This window comes from Musca domestica, unplaced genomic scaffold (genome assembly GCF_030504385.1).
Source record: "Musca domestica strain aabys unplaced genomic scaffold, Musca_domestica.polishedcontigs.V.1.1 39, whole genome shotgun sequence".
Lineage (NCBI taxonomy): Eukaryota > Metazoa > Arthropoda > Insecta > Diptera > Muscidae > Musca > Musca domestica.
In genome coordinates this window covers 8,458,391-8,476,206 of record NW_026712326.1, presented here as the reverse complement: position 1 = coordinate 8,476,206, position 17,816 = coordinate 8,458,391, and the positions used below count along the sequence as shown (strand labels likewise).

The 17,816-nt window shown below is 34.7% G+C and overlaps 1 protein-coding gene across 3 annotated transcripts in view; it reads left to right on the top strand.

Annotated features, from left to right (window-relative positions):
* The window catches only part of LOC101900907 (G protein-activated inward rectifier potassium channel 3), a 138,226-nt gene that overhangs the window by 41,002 nt on the left and 79,408 nt on the right, over nucleotides 1-17,816 (top strand). Inside the window, exon 1 of one of the 3 annotated variants that reach the window (XM_059126449.1) lies at nucleotides 772-957. The exons of 1 other annotated variant lie outside the window; for it this stretch is intronic. The gene's annotated coding sequence lies outside the window, so the exon portion shown is untranslated. Of the gene's footprint in view, nucleotides 1-771; nucleotides 1,619-17,816 lie in introns of those variants that run through there. One more of the 3 variants, XM_059126447.1, reaches the window with a different exon arrangement.

Genomic DNA, 17,816 nt, shown 5'->3' with positions numbered 1-17,816 from the left:
TAAAATGTCCATGCTCCATTTTGTTCTTTTTGTCTCTTCTTATATAAGTGATTTACATATTTTCCATTTTCTAGATATGCTCCAAAACAAGCTGTTGCACTGTTCGATGGAAGTAGCAGCAGCAGCACTACTATTTTTATTTACCTCCAGTCAATGTCAAGATAAAATAAATATACGATTTTTTTTGAATATGATTAGGTTAATGGAGGGAACTTCATCATTGGCGGCATTGTCAGCGACATTATTAGCATATGGAAGCGTCATTATTGTCATCATCGTCATCATTATCATCAGCCTTATCAGTGACTGTGAATGAGAAATGAGCAATAGAGCAGAGACAAGCCAGTAATTCAAAATGATTCCATAATCAGAATGGTAGATGGAGTGAGAGGGAGAGAGAGAGAGAGAGAGTGAGTTGCTACGGAGGCTGGTGGAGACGACAAGTTGTGTTACAGCTGTTGCTGTTGCTCAGACCAAGAGTCTGAGAATAATAATCATGATGTTCATGATAATAATGGTGATGATAATGGAGAAGTGCCATTGGTGTATTTGCTAATGTTGCTAAGGATGTTGATTTTTGTTGCCAGCGGCACTGTTGCTGAATGTTTTGGCGCACTCACCGTGTTTCGTTTGATGAGATGAAACCAAACCAACATCAGCCCCCAACCAAACATCCAGTATCACCACCCTCTGAGCACAGTAAACAAACCCGAGAACAGCGAAACAGCTCCAAATGCGTTGCGTCCAACCTGCCAGCCCAGCCAGCCAGCCGCAACAATTCATTGCTTCAGTCATTGTAGCAGCCAGCCAGCCAGTCAGTCATAACCGTAGTCTCAAACAGGAAGGCAACCGTACCGGCGGTTTTCATTTTGGCATAGCTCCAAAACGACAACGACGACAACGAAGACGACGAATTTATGTTTTATTTTTTAAAACAAAATAACTAAAAAAAAAGAAGTAAAGAAAAAATATTAAATCAAAACAAGCATCCAAAAGTTTGTCCATTTTGAATAAATATTCGAGGCATGTTTTTGTTTTTATTTAAGTTGTTGTTTTATTTGTTTTCAAAAATATATTTGTTGTTGTTTCTACGAGATTTTTCTCTCATGTTTTGTGTCGAAAAAAATGGTGTTGGTGTTTTTTTGATGTAAAAAAAAATCGACAAAATTTATTGAAGGTGGTTTAATTTGTTTATAAATACAAATGTGATGCGACACGACGCCACAACAACAACAAACAAGATCAACAACCAAAAAATAATAAATAATTAAGTTCATATATAAAAAAGCAAAAAATAGAAGCAAAAATTCAATACTGTGACCCAAAATTGGAATTCTCGCCTTGCAACGTTGTTGCAATTACTTGGCAATAATTGACAGCAAAAAAAAAAAAAAAAAGCGGTGTTGGCGTAGCGCGATTTGTTTTACGGTAGCCACAGACATAATTGTCATCGTCAAACGTCGTGTAAATTTGTAAAACAAAATCCATAAAATTATTAGCGTTTCAGTTTTAGTTGAAAACTGAAACTTGAATTTCGTTGCAATTACAAGCAGCAACAACAACAATTATTTAAGCAGCAACAACAGCGTCAATACGAGGATAAGTTATTCTAAAAAAGGTATTACAAAAAGTGTGAAAAAGTTGTGCTCAAAAAAAACCAAAAACAAAAAAATGTATAAATCTGAATCTGATTAACCAAATTGTGCCATTCATTTTATCTGACAACAACAGAAAAAAATAAGATAAAGCAAATTAAAATTTTGAGGCAACAACAACAAAAATTATTTAATCTCTATTGATATTTACTATAAAATGAGATGAAGAAAAAAAAACAACTTCAAACAAAAGAAAATGTTGGAATAAATTAAAAAATGGCAATAAAGAAAAATGTGAATTGAAAAAAAAAAATAAAAATAAAAATCTGAGTGAAGGGCTTTGCCATACGTTGTGAATTTTAAAATTGATAAGAAAATTGGAAACTGTGGATTGACATTGAATCACATCTATATAAAAATAATAATCAGATTACGGATATAATGCGACGGAATATTTTCATTATGGTAAATTTAAAAAAATACAGGGCATTTCCCTTGCTTTGCAGGCAATTTATTCTCAGGGACAAAACTCTGCCGCAAGGAAAATTGAATTAAAATCAAATTTTGGGGCTACCATTATGCGAATATGCCCAACCTTTTATAAATATATTAAAAAAAATCAGTTTAATGGTGGTTTTAGAATTGCGATCTGCCTAATTGCCGATCAGTGCATAGTGGTCCCACATATATGGCAAAGCGTGACAAAAATGTTTCTATACAAATGATCGTTTTGATTTATACACAGAGGTTTCGTAATGAGTAAAAAAATAATGTAACATAAAAATGCTGAAGATAGGCTCATGTTAGATATAGTGCCGATGTAGCGGTACCCTCCTATTTAAAGCAAGTAAAAAAACTTTTAATGCTCTCCACCATTTTAAAGGAATTTGAACAATTAAAAAAAAAAACAAGTAAAAAAGCAGTAAGTAAAAATACCCTCCGCCATTTGGAACGAATTAGGAAATTTTCAAATAATAAAATCCATTCAATATGCTGTTAAAATCTTAAAAATAACGAATATCGGAAGGTGCCGATATAAGGGGGATATACGATATTGTGGACCTATATAGACAATTCTATTTCTGGGTGTAAAGTTCTCACAATGAACTCCTTGTGTGGAATTTCAGACAATTCCATTGAAAAATATGGCTAAAATCATCAAAATACCGAATATCGGGAGGTGCTGTTATATGGGGGATATACGACATCGTGGCCCTATATAGACAATTCTCTTTAGGGGATGAAGTCCTCATAAAGAACTCCTTTTGTAGAATTTCAGACAATGCCATTGTAAAATGTGGTTAAAATCATCTAAATACAGAATATCGGGGGTACCGTTATATGGGGGCCATTCGATATCGTGGATCGATAAAGCCCATTTTCGAATTTGAACTGCCTGCACACAAAAGATCTGTTCAATATTTTAGCTTCCTATCTTAATTCGTTTTGACTCTAACGTGATTACAACAGACGGACAGGGCTAGATCGTCTTAGAATTTTACGCTAATCAAGAATATATATACTTTGTTGGGTCTAAAATTATTGTTTTGATGAGTTACAAACGGAATGACGAACTTAATATACCCTCCATACTACCATACTACTAGAGGGTATATTAAGTTTGTAAGTCCGCTTGTACCTTCTCCATAAATCAATCTAAAGTTGTGGGTACATAACCAGCTTTAAGTCTTCCATTGCATACTTTGTGACACATCATAAAGGGATGTCAGAGCCAAGCTGTTTATGTATCCACAACTTAAGACCCAGAAAGTGTATTCATTGTTGATCAGCATAAAATTTTATGTCGATTTAGCCAAGTCCGCCTATCTGCCTGTCCGTCTGTGGAAGTCACACTATCTTCCGGACGGAATGAAATTAAATTTTAGTCCGATGTATTTTAGGTCCGCAGAATTTTCTTGGTATTGAACATGTGCCATATTGGTACACATTTTGGTATAGCTCACATATTACGGCGTTGCCAGATTAAAGGTGTTTTAGTCATTGTTTCGAAGATAATTTACTCAAGTGGGGGCTTTTTTCCTATGTTTAGGGAACATTTTTGCAAAAAAACTGTACATATAAGTTCATATTTTAGATATTCTGTATTTTGATAATTTCAGAGACTTTGTTCAACGGAATTGCTTTTATATTTACTTCGTCCGACAGAAAATTACCTATACAGGTTTATATTTTCATATAACCCCCTCAACATTGATATTTGCGATGCTATGGCGATAAATGGCTACACAGGTCCACATTTTTGTTTAGCCCCATGTAACAAAACCACCCGATATTCAGTATTTTTATACCCTACACCACATAGTGGTAAGGGTATTATGTCTTTGTGCATTTGTTTGTAACATGGACAAGGAAGCGAGATGGACCCTTAGTTAGTTTTGAGATCTTCATAGAATCCTTTTCTGAGTCGATTTATGCATGTCAGTCCGTCCATGTACTTTTATGAACAAAATGCAGTTCGCATTTATTATCCGATTGAGATGAAATTTTCCAAACAATTCCAAGGATGAACCCTATTGAAATTGGTGAAAATCTGTTCAAATTTAGATATAGCTCCCATATATACTATCTTTATCCGATTTCGGGTTAATTGTGAACCAAATGGCTTATATCAGTCCAAATGATCTGGATTTTGGCACATCTGAATGAACTGATCCTTGAAACAAGTACTTAAAATTAGGTAAAAATCGGTTAAGATATAGCTATAGCACCATATATATGTTTCATCCGATTTGGTGTTTAAATCCCTCAAATGCGTAATATACACTCCACAAGCATAATATCACCAGATATCAGATGCAGCTCAGAAATACCTCTGTCAGTTTTATGGAGATCGGATCAGATTTGGATGTAGCTCCCATATACATCTTCAAACGATATTATGTTAATTGTGCGCCAAATGGCCAATATCAATCCAAATGACTTGAATTTTTGGCACATTCACCGAATTCAGTCTAGAAGCAAGTACATTAAATTTGATGAACATCGGTTCAGATATTACTATAGCTACCATATATATGTTTCATCCGACTTGGTATTTAAATCCCTCACATGCGTAATATGCACTCCACAAGAATAAAATCTGGTACCGGATATCATATACAGCCCAGAAATAGCTCTGTCAAATTTCATGGAGATCGGATCTTATTTTGACATGGATCCCGTATATCTTTATCCGATATGAGGTTTATTATGCACCAAATGGCTAATATCATCCCAAATTAATTGAATATTGGAAATTCCCACTGAAATCATGCTAGAAACAAGTACATAAAATTTGGTGAAAATCGGTTCGGATATAGCTATAGCTCCCATATATATTTCATGCGATTTGGGGTTTTTAGTCCCTCACATGCGTAATATACACTCCACATCAAAGATTTTGTTACCGGACATCAGATACAGCCCGAAAATAATTCTGCCAAATTTTATCCAGATCGGTTTAGATTTGTATATAGATTCGATATACATTTCCATTTTACGGTTATTTTCCACCATATTTGTAATTGGATAAATTTTTTCCATTTGGTGAAACTTGGCCCCGAATGTCTATTGCTCCAATAAATATTGTTGAGTGTTATTTGGTACAGGAGGTACAAATACCTGTGTCAAATTTGTTGAAAATCGATTCAAAGTTGGATATAGTTCCAAACTGCTACTACTCTAAAGCCATTATACGTATTCAAATAAGGTTCATAGTTTTTTGTTGTGGGATAGTTTTTGTTGTGTCGGAAATAGCATCACATTTTAGAATAAGTTTAGATTTGTTCGAATTGGACATCTCTGGCACGAATTATGGCCTTCAAACGACCAATGAAACCGTCACACGCTCCCCGAATGTTGCTGTGTGGTATTTTAGCCCATTCCCGGCGAAGCGCTTGCTTGAGGTGATCGAGACTTTGGTATTTTTAAGTGCCAACCTTGCTTTGCAAAATACTCCAGACTCAATAGTCCAACGGATTGGTATCCGGAGATTTTGGTAGCCATTATGCAATGGAAATGAAGCGAGGAACCTCATTTTGTAACCATTCTTGGGTGGCGCGTGCTGAGTGCGATGGTGCTGAGTCCTGTTGGAATGTCCAAGGTCTGCGGCAAAACGTTTGCGTGCCCAAGGCTTTAATACACTTTCCAGAATATTTTCGCGATAATATTCGGCATTTATTCTGATGCCACGGCCGATTAATGCGAGCGGCTGTTATGGCGGCCCACATTATCACCATTGCCGGCGCTTGAGTTTTGGTGGCAAATCGAAGGTGCACATTTTCAGCTGTCCTCTTTGACAAGTAAACACGATCATGTTGTTTGTTTACAAAACTGATGGACAACGAATGCCTTCTCATCGGAGAAAACTAAATTCGGCAGTTCACCACTTTCGGCAAAGCGAGGCAATTCCTTAGCTCTTTTGAGTCTTTCTTTCGCGGTGTAAGATCTTGCACTTTTTGGAGTTTCAATGGCTTTACCCCGAGCTCATTTTTTCAATATTTGCCGAATGGAATATTGCGATATGTTCTGCTCACGACCCATTTATTGGCCACTGCGACGCGGGTTTTGATCAAGTCGCTTCTCTACTTATCGAACCATTTCCCAAAAGATTTATTCACATTTAAATGCTGGAGTGCTCTAACGATAGAAACTTGTGGCCAAATATAAAGAAATCACACTAACACGCTTGAATTCCATCACGAATAACTTTTTTCTGGAAAATGCTCACCAAAATGCTTGTGTACACTTGTAAACAATATAATGAGCTGTCACTGGAATAATTATAACAGCTGTCGGACGAGTGGCTTAGAAATGACAGCAATCTTAAGTTGGTTGCAGTTTTTTCATCTCACACTGTAAATGCAAGAAAAACTTTGTTTTTCAATAATAAATCGAGACATTAATTTATATTCTGGCTCATTTGTTACTCGATACAGACAGAGTTTTTGGTTATATGCAACATTTATGGTGCATGCAACTTGTACAATATCTTGTCCACATTTCGACTCAACATACGAATTGTACTGCAAAGCATCCTTCATCATTATACAATTTATGCAAATATTATTTCTTTGGATATTTAAACATATATGTATGCAAAAAATATAAAACATACATTGCGCTGAAGGCCACCCCGAATACACCGACCATAAACACGACATTCCCACCTTAATGTCCAGCTTTTGATTTGATTTGAGTTAATCAAACAATGCCAGTAACTGCAAAGCCTGTTAATATGGCCCTCCATCGAAAGAACGAAAGAAAGAAAATAGTTTACTCTATTTGTTATCTTTTCTTTCTTTTTTTTTGTATTTTCTCTTGATTGCCATTGTGTTCCTTAGTTGATATACAATTTGTTTATATAACTAACGTTTGTATGGAAAACTGGGAGCTGTTTGTTTGTTACATTTTTTATAATAATTCCGATTGTAGCTGCTGCTGTTATCTGGTAGTAAATACATTTAATTTAATAAATTAATTAAATTCCTTTCTTTGGTGGAGAATGAAAAAAAATAAAATGATTAAATGAAAAAATGTGGTTGAATGCAAAAGATTTTATTAAATGCTCGCTCACACATACGCACTCACACACCCACCCATACATCCATTCTTCGATTTATGTGTTTTTTAAACAAGCGTCGGGCAGAGTCATTTAGATGATATCGCCTGATACGATGCCATTTACCTCAGGTAGAAATTTATTTATTGTCGAGATTTTTCATCTCTTTGGCATTTGTTCCTTGCTTCCTGCAGTGCATGTGCGTGTTTGTGACACGAGGAATTCGGCAAAATGAATTGCATTTAAGAGACTAGGTATATTGATCCACCTCAAGATTTTAAACCGTTGCGTAAATTAATAATTGAATTTCGAAGGGCGTTTTTTATTGATATGATTTTACAAAAAATATAAATTGTAGTGTGCGAATATGTGGCGTGTAAGACATTCGCTCAACTCGGTAAGTCAAGCTGGTAAAATTCAGCAGTGAAGCAATATAGCATGGAGTAGCATGGAGATGTCCCTTTCTTTAGAATACTGTGAGAAAAATTTAATTTTTGCACAATTATAAGAAAATTTCAGTAGATTATAAGAAAAAAGCTGAAAATAGAAGACACGTATTGAGAGCCAATTGAGAGAGCAAGTAAAATTTCAAATTTGCGTACTGCGATTTTTGCGAAACATAGCTCAAAACATTAAATACCTTTTGTGTATGATAAAGGCTATATAATGTGTTAAAATAAGTTTCTGCTGAGAACCCAAAGCTATTTTGGGGGTTTGATTTACAAACCAAGTACTATCAAATCCACATGGAATTTTCCACAATACTGCTTGCCTATTAGAAAGTGAATTGCAGCGAATTCGAAAAGATTCTAAATTTGTCGAAAACAAGTTAAAAATATCAGTCGGTTTTGCCGACAAACGTATACCCTCAGCCAATATTCGATTATTTAAATATATTTTGACTTCTGTTATGATTATTCAAACTGTTAACCCTCTATGGACTCTATGGTTCTAAAGGAATGGGCCAAAATTGTCCATTTCGTATTGGACATAAATAAATGTGATATGTGATATAAATATTAGGACGTGCCAGATTTGGACTATGTCGGTAACTTCCTCCACTTCATATGACATATGTGATAATTTTTAGAAAATGTAAAATAGTCGAACGAAGTATTCCATTTTCATGCTTTATCTTATGCGCAATCTTAAATTCCATATTCATCTCAGGATTCTGGTTAAGAGAGATATATTTAGATATAGCAAGTTGTAAAGAATCAATGATTTGTTTCGCAAGTTGTGACAGATAAAAGTATTGAAAATTGTGACCCTTTGTGGGTGAGGTACCAGAAGGGTACAACAGATCTTGTGTTTGCAAAAATATTTGTATGTGTGAAATTCGAAGAGAGTTGGATGCTTATTTAGCTTACTTTGAGCGTTTTGTGAGATTCATGGATATTCAAAATGTTGAGCCTTTTTGGGGGAAGTACCAGAAGGACTGGACCGATATATTCTATCTTCCCAACAGATCTTGTGTTAGTAGAAATAATGGGATGTATGAAATATAAATAGAACCTGATGCTTATTTCTGATTTTATAATCGTTTTTGGTTATTCAAAACTTTGCCTGTTTGTGGTAAAGGTACCAGAAAGAATGGAACGATATGTACCGTTTTTATAAGAGATCATGTGTTGATAGAAATATTCAGATGTGTCTAAATGGAATCGGATGTTTTATGCGATTTATGGATATTCATTTTATTCATATTCATTAATTTTGACCCCTTATGGGGTAGGTAACAGAAGGAGTTGACCGATATATTCTATCTTCAGACCAGACCTTGGGTTAATAAAATTATTGGAATGTGTGAAATTTGAAGATAATCGGACATCTACGTCACATTTTATAAGAGTTGTAATTGATCAAAAATTTGACTCTTTAGATCTTCGATCTAAGTCTGACAATAATATTACGATGTGTCATGTTTGGATCAAATCGGATACTCCCAGCCAGGCAGACAGACAAACGGACGGAAATCGCTAGATTGACTCCAAAGAGACCTAGGTTCTAAAACTGTTATTTCGATGAGACACGTTTTGGCCGTATCAAATAATAAATACCTTTTCTAGCCATATGGCTGAGGGTATAAAAATGGCATGGCCCCTTTCTGTGCGATACAATTATTTTTTGTTATTATTTTATATCGCGAAGTAACCTAAATTGTCCACATTTAAGATTTCTATATATATTTTCATCAGCTACCTGTGAAAATTACTCTACCTTTCGAAAGCAATTAAGTAGGTTGATAAAATTTTACTCAGATGTGTGATAGGTCGGCATGACTTTTGGTAAACTAGGTTATATAGGTCCACGTTTTGGTAAAACCCCCAGTTTTAAAGTTTTTTTGGGTGTTTTAGTTTCAATGTTAACCAATTTACATTTAATTTGCAGCATGTGTTCCCATCATCACGAAAGAATATCCTTGCATAGAAATATCAAAATAGGTCTTAGTTTTGGTATAGTCCCCATATAACTGCACCTACCTATATTCGGTATTTTCGTAATTTTAACGACATTTATTACCGGAATTGTTCCATATTTCATATTTCATAAGTTCGTAATGGCTACTACAGCCTAAGACAACATTTTTGCACCTGCATACACAATTTTGTAGTTGGTTGTAGTACCCATTACGAACTTTAACTACGAAAGTTAAAACAATTCCGGTCTATAATGTCGCTAAAATCATGAAAATACCGAATATAGGGGAGATAACGAAGACGAGGCATACGAAATTTTTAGGCATAAGCTTTAGTACCCATTACATACTTTGAAAACGAAATTTGAAACACTTCCGGTGAATGATGTCGTTAAAATCATCAAAATACCGAATTATGGGACGGTGCCGTTATATGGAGGCTATAGTCGTAGGCCTGCATAAAAACATTTTTGTCATAGGCTGTAGTACCCATTACGAACTTCAAATACAAAATTAGAAATAATTCCGGTAAAGAATGTCACTGAAATCATGAAGATACCGAACATCGGGAGGTACCATTATATGGGGTCTATACAAAAACGTAGACCGACATGGCCCATTTACGAACGTAACATGTTTACTGGTAAACTATATATGTATGTAAAACTTTATCCTTTCATCTCAATTCGTTCGAAAGATAGCTTGATTACAACAGACAGACGGACTGACCGACGGACATAGTTATATCGTCTTAGAATTTTACGCTGATTCAGAATATATGTACCTTGTATGGTCTATTATAAATATTTCGAGGAGTTACAAATGGAATGACAAAGTTAATATACCCTCCATAGAATGGTAGGGGTATACAAATATGCTTTCCATAAAGTCCATAGTTGGATCCTTAACAAAATAAACACAAAATATGCAATGTAGTGTATGGTCTGTCGTCTGTCGTTTTTTTTAAATAGTTAATTACTCCAAAAAATATATGTGCAAATATCTGTCGCACAGTGTCGTGTAGGTCATAGATTATAATTCTGTTGTCTTATCACACGTCGTCACATAGACAATTAATTAAAATTCACTGCCATTTTTAAAATATATCTCCATTGGAAAGGTGTTGAGTTAACGTCAATGATTTGAATTTGTTTTGGTTTTCGTTGGGTTAATTGATGACAATCTGATGGCGGGGCGACTCATTCGTCAGCTGTGTTCGAATAATACAAATTGTTTCGTTTCTATTGATATCTCATTAGTTGATGGCAACGTTGTTTAAAATGTCAATATTTGCACGCAATGGGTTAATATGTTTCTCTCTCATCGTCTCCTCTCTCTCTTGGTCTCTATCGCTTCGGAGCAGCCAAAACGTCATTGCATTTAATTTCGATTTCGCCAAAGTAGTTTTGAATTAATTACCCATGACAATAACAGCAACAACAACATTGTGTAATGTATGCTGTGAACAGCAACGCAACTCAACTCAACACAAAAATTTTAGAGCTTAGAATTTCAGTGTCAATGGTATTTTATGACTGTTTGAATATTGTAGACACGTAAAGTGCCAGCGGATTGAATTGATGTATTAATCTATGAAAAGAGCTGTTGTGTTTATATGGCAATATGTATCTCTCTATAAATGTAGTATTTTTATTACAAGTAATTTTTGTTAATAGTGTATGGTTGTATTTACACAAAAAGAATCTGTATATGAATTTTTATGGAAAATGACTTTATGGAAAAGAACATCAATGATAGATCGACAAAATAGTATAACATTTTGTTACATCAAAAGTATAAAATATGAAGTCATAAAACACCAGACTGCAGTATGCTCGGTAAAAAAAGTTTTCCAAGGTAGGATGAATATTTGTTAAAGCTGAAAACCAACAAAATATCATTGTTGTGGAGTGCATACTTCGCAATGTGGAAGGAAAATATATATGCTTCTATATAGAATTCACTCGAAAATGCCAAGATTCAGTTCATTTGGGCTGATGTTAGCCATTTGGTGCATAATAAACCTGATATTGGATCGGTATATCCAAATCTGATCCGATCTCGATAAATGTGACAGAGGTATTTTAAGCTCCATCAGTTATCTGGTACAAAATATCATTCTTGTGGAGTGTATGTTACGCATGCGAGGGACATAAAACCCCAAATCGGATGAAAAATATACATGGGAGCTATATCCGATTGTCTCCAAATTTAATGTATTCGCTTCTAGTCTGAATTCGGTAAGATGTGCCAAAATTCAGGTCATTTGGACTGATATTGACTTTAATATATAAGTTCACTTTATCACCTTCTAAGGTTTTCATACCATATACCAAAAGGTGGTCAGGGTATTATGTATTTGTGCATTTGTTTGTAACAGGCAAAAGGAAACGAGATAGACCCATAGTTCATTTTGATGATCTGCATACAATCACATTTTGAGTTGATTTATGCATGTCCGTCCGTCCGTCTGTCTGTCCATGTATTTTTGTAAACAAAGTCGCATTTATTACCCGATCCAGATGAAATTTTGCACAAATCATGTTTTTGGCCCAAGGACGAACCCTATAGAAATTCGAGATAATCCGCAAAATTTAGATATAGCTCCCATATATATCTTCGTCCGATTTGCCTTTTATGGTGCACCAAACGTGTAATATCAGCCCAAATATTATGGAATTTTGCACGTATGACCAGATTAGGCCTGAAAATAAGTTTGCCCAATTTGATAAAAATCGGTTTAGATATAGCTATAGCTCCAATATATATTGTTCATCCTATTTTTTCTTTTAGTCCTCCGCAGCCGTAATATGCACTCTGTAACAACAATATTTGGGGAAATATATCAAATACAGCTCAGAAATACCTTTGCTAAATTTTTATCGAGATCAGTTCGGATTTGGATTATCTCCCATATATAACTTCCTCCGATTTACTTTTTATTGTGCACCAAACGTCTAATATTTGTCCAAATGGGATGAAATTTGGCACTTACGACCGAATTGAGTTTAGAAGCTAGTATGTCAAATTTGGAGAAGATCGCTTCAGATATCGCTATAGCTCCTATATATATTGTTCATCCGATTTGTTATCCACAGCCGTAATACGCACTCAGTAACAACGATATTCAGGAAAATATATGAAATACAGTTTAGAAATATTTTTGCCAAATTTTATGAAGATCGGTTCAGATTTGGATATAGCTCCCATATATCAAATGGGCAATATAAGTCAGAATTTAAAAGATACAAATGCTTCGGCATATTTAGTCCTTTGAACTTTAAATAATAATTATAATCCCATGAGAACTATTAATTGTTATGTGGAGCTCTACTAAATTAGCAAAGTGGTGTAGGGTATCATAAATTCGGCCCCGCCCGACTTTAAGACTTTCGTTACTGGTAATTATTTACATATGGAGTGCCGATATTGTCCATTTTCGCACCAGACATGGCAATGATATAAATATTGGAATTTGCAAAGTTTGCACAAAATTGGATGATAGTTTCTTGTTAAAAAATTTTGACCTTTTGTGGGTGAAGTACCTGAAGGAGTTGTTCGATATTGACCATCTCCGAACTCGATCTAAGTTTGTCAATAACATTACAATGTAGCAAGTTTGGGTCAAATTAGATACTCCCTTCGAGAGTTATCATGAGCACCAGCCAGACAGACAAACTGGCAGACATCACTAGATCGACTCCTAATATCCGAAATGGATTTTGGCCGTATCATATGATGTTGAGAAAAATGTTAAATCATGACTACTATTTAATATTCTTATGTCCATGATTAGAGCTCGAGGTGAAATTTGGCAAAATACTCGCGTTCTATGTATTACAAATTATTCTTAAACTTATAAAGAAATTGCCAAGTGTATTGAATTCACCATTCTCTGGTGTTCGACAACAATTCTAGATTTTAGAAGTTAGATATCTTGGGTCTTGATATCTTTCACAATCTCTTTGGAGCAACTTGTCATCAAAATCTCATTGTTGTTATTCTATCCATTAATTCCATTGAAATGCATTCATTTATTTTCTTCGACTGAAGTAATCTGTCCATTTGAAGGTGATTAGAAAATAACTGCATGTTTTGTTGATTCGATTAAGTGGTTCTTCAATGATTGATGATTTGAAATTGTTTCTGTGTGTGTGTGTGTCTGAAGTGCTTTCAGTTTGGTGGTGGAAATCACCTGCGAAAACCAGAAGCGAACACCAAAATAAACCCGACAGATACAGATACTGTGCTAGAGGGGAACGTTTTAAGTAATATGTCAAGCTGTTGTATGGCAATGTTATTAAGTTCTAGAGTTTTCGTTGTTTTGATTTAATTGTTCGTCAGTACCTATCTCAAGAAATACATACTTCTCTAATGGGTGGGCACAGTGGGGGAAATGTTGGGAATAAATGAAATAAAAATTAATTGATGCCAAAGAGATATTGTTGTGTTATAACAGAAAATGTTTTCAGTTACACTGGAAGTTGGAGTTGCATTTTAAATACCACAGCCGTATCATACATGTATAGGTTCGAGCAAATCATTACAAATTGAGTTTATTATCATGCCAACATAGTAATGACTCAGAAATACCCTTTCTACCCCACTGTAACATCAAAAGATAACATAAGAAACAGATAGTGTTCTGAACAACATCAGAGCATATCATTCACTTCACGATTGTTCCACAAATGTTATCATAATTACTGTGGCGGTCATATATAAAAATCAAGACGAATATTACCAGCCATATGACCCCCATATTAAGTTAAAAAAATACACGGAGAAAAATCGAATGACACTCTACTATCACATGTTAAGAAGATACAACCAGTTGCCATTTATTGGCGCCGTGTGACTGACTAATAGAATTTGTAAGAATTATTAAAAGTGTCAGCAAATAGATTTAATATGACATTGTTATATATTTGTCAAACGCTAGCATTTTCATGTCACAAATTTAAACCCCCCAAGCTTGACAATTTTTGATTTGTAAGACACTAAAAATTGACAGATTTATTAGTGCACATGATGATGATTGATTAGAGATGTTAAATGGATTTATTTATTAGACAGCCCAAATGAAATGTAAATTTATTATTTTTTTTTGCAAAATTATTTAATTTAGCTTGAAGTGAAAGAATATTGATCGCTTCCGTCCAGTTTAGTGTGATTTTAGCCTTGGCAACGTAAGAAGAGAACATTTTAAAGAAAAAGCTTTTGTGAATTAATAGATGAATTTAATAAAATATATATAATGGAGGAAAGTGGTTCAAGCCCATTGAGTGAATAAGGTGATTTATTTCAAATATTCAAACAGATTAAATAAATAATTTTAAAAAATTAAAAGTGAATTTGAAGGAAAAAGGGTCTGACTTTTAATTGAAAGAAATCAGTATCAGTATTCAAATATTTAAACAGATTAAAGTAATTTTAAAAATTAAAAGTGAATTTGAAAGTTTGAAAAAAGGATCTGGCTTTAAATTTAAAGAAATCAGTAAATAACTACAATACTTGTGATTATAGTTGAATAATCTGTGACAATTAAGAGTCAAATTAAAAAGAACCAGCCATATGTTCGCCATGGTTACTGTGTAATACAGGCACATTAAAATTGACAAAAAAAAAAAACTGTAAGAAAAAAAGTCAAAAGTCGGGCGGGATCGACTAAATGATATGCGATGCATATTTAGTAAAGCTCCCATAATAAAAGAATTTTTATTGGGAATTTATTTGAAGTAGATCTTACCACCTATCAACCTTTGGCGAAAAAAATTGTTATAAAGAGAATGATATCACTTTGAGTAGGATTACATTAAAACCAGTTAGGAAAAGTCAAAAGTCGCGGGGGCCAACTGTATGATACCCTACTCAATTAAACCTTAAACTACAACTATGCATATTTAGTAGAACTCCCGCAACAAAAGAATTTATTTGAAGTAGATCATATCACCCATCAACATTTGGCTTTAGAGCAATTATAGTTTTGATTCAGAGGAAACTATTATATGGGAGGCATATCCAATGCAAAATCAATTTTCACTAAATTTGAAGGATACATTTTTATCTTTTATACCAAATAACATTGCTATAGAGTGCTAGATATCACTTCGAGAACAATTATATTAAAAAAAAAATATACATCGGAGCCGAGTTCCACCAAATGGAAACGTACGTCCCGAAATGCATTCCATTTTGGCTCATATTAGCCTTTATTTGCACAATAAACCTGAAATCGGATTAAAGAAAAGAAATCGGAAATTCGGGACTTTTCGACTGATATTAGCCATTTGGGGTACAATAAACCCGAAATCGGTTGAAGATATATATGGAAGTTATATCCAAATCTGAACCGATATTGATAAAATTTGGCAGATGTATTTCTGTTCTGTACCTGATATCTGGTACCAAATATCATTGTTGTGGGGTACATATTATAAATGTGAGAGACTTAAACACCAAATCGGATGAAACATATATATTGGAGCTATAGCTATATAAGAACCAATTTTCATCAAATTTAATGTACTTGCTTCCAGACTGAATTCGGTCAGATGTGCCAAAATTCAGTATTGGAATTCTCTGAATCATTTTTATGAGTTATAAACAAAAGTCGTTAAAATTAAAATGTTTGTGATTTCGGCAATTAACGAAATTTTTCGAATAGTTAGCGACGAAATCAAAATAGTCGCTAAGACCTACTGATAGATGCCAACCTTAACTTCTTTTTTATTTCAATATTTAGGGTTTCAAAGTTAACGATTTTTGTCGATAGCTTAAAAACTTCAGAACGTTCGGATTGATTGAAGATATACAGGGTGAGATGAAAAAACTGCAACCAACTTCAGACAGCTGTCATTTCTAAGCACTCGTCCGACATCTGTTAAAATTATTCCAGAGATAGCTTGTTACATTGTATACAAGCGTACAAAGCGTGAGAATTTTCCAGAAAAAAATTTATTTGTGATGGAATTCAAGCGTGATTCCTTTTATTTACCGGAAAACCGCAAGTGGCTATCGTTAGAGCACTCCAGCATTCAAATTTGAATAAATTTTTTGTGTCTCGTACTGGTAGCGTAGCCCGACGTCAAGGAAGTGAACGGAAGAAAACAGCAACATCAGCAGAAATGGTTCGAAAAGTAAAGAAGCGACTTGATCGAAACCCGTGTCGCAGTGGCCGAAAAATGGCTCTCGAGCTGAATACATCGCAATATTCCATTCGCAAATATTGAAAAATGAGCTCGGGGTAAAGCCATTGAATTGCAAAAAGTGCAAGAACTTACACCGCAACAGAAAGAAAATAGACTCAAAAGAGCTAAAGAGTTAATTCGCTTGGCCGTAAGTGGTGAACTGCCAAATTTTGTTTTCTCCGATGAGAAAACATTCGTTGTCCATAACAGCCGTCGGTCGCTCTCCGCTCGTATTGATCGACCGTGGCATCAGAATAAATGCCGAATATTATCGCGAAAATATTCTGGAGGGTGTATTACAGCCTTGGGCATGCAATCATTTTGGCCGCAGACCGTGGACATTCCAACAGGACTCAGCAGCATCGCACTCAACTCGCCCCACCTAAGAATGGTTCCAAAATGAGGTTCCTCGCTTCATTTCCAGCGCACAATGGCCACCAAAATCTCCGGATACCAATCCTTTGGACTATTGTGTCTGGAGTATTTTGGAAAGCAAGGTTTGCACTAAAAAATACCAAAGTGTCGATCACCTCAAGCAAGCCCTTTGCCGGGAAGGGGCGAAATACCGCAAAGCAACGTTCTGGCAGCGTGTGACAGTGTCATTGGCTTTTGAAGGCCATAATTCCAAATGGAATGGACTTTTAGACATCGGATCGAATACAGTCCTGAAGTATGTATTTCAAATTTGGTAAAAATCGATTCAGATGTTGCTCCTATGTATATGCTTCATCGGATACCTCTGCCAATTTTCATCAAAATAGGTTCAGATTTGAATATCGCTCAAATATATCTTTATCCGATTTGATGTTAATTGGGCACCAAATTGTTAATATCAGCCCAAATGGATTGGATATTAGCAGAAAAGAAAATCGGTTAAGATATAGCTCGGATATAAATATTTCATCCGATTTTGTGTTTTAGTCTCTCACATTCGTAATATCCACTCCACAACAATAATATTTCGTACTAGATTTCAGATACAGCTCAGAAATACCTTTTCCAAATTTTTGATCGATATCGAGTTAGATTTGGATATAGCTCTTATATATATT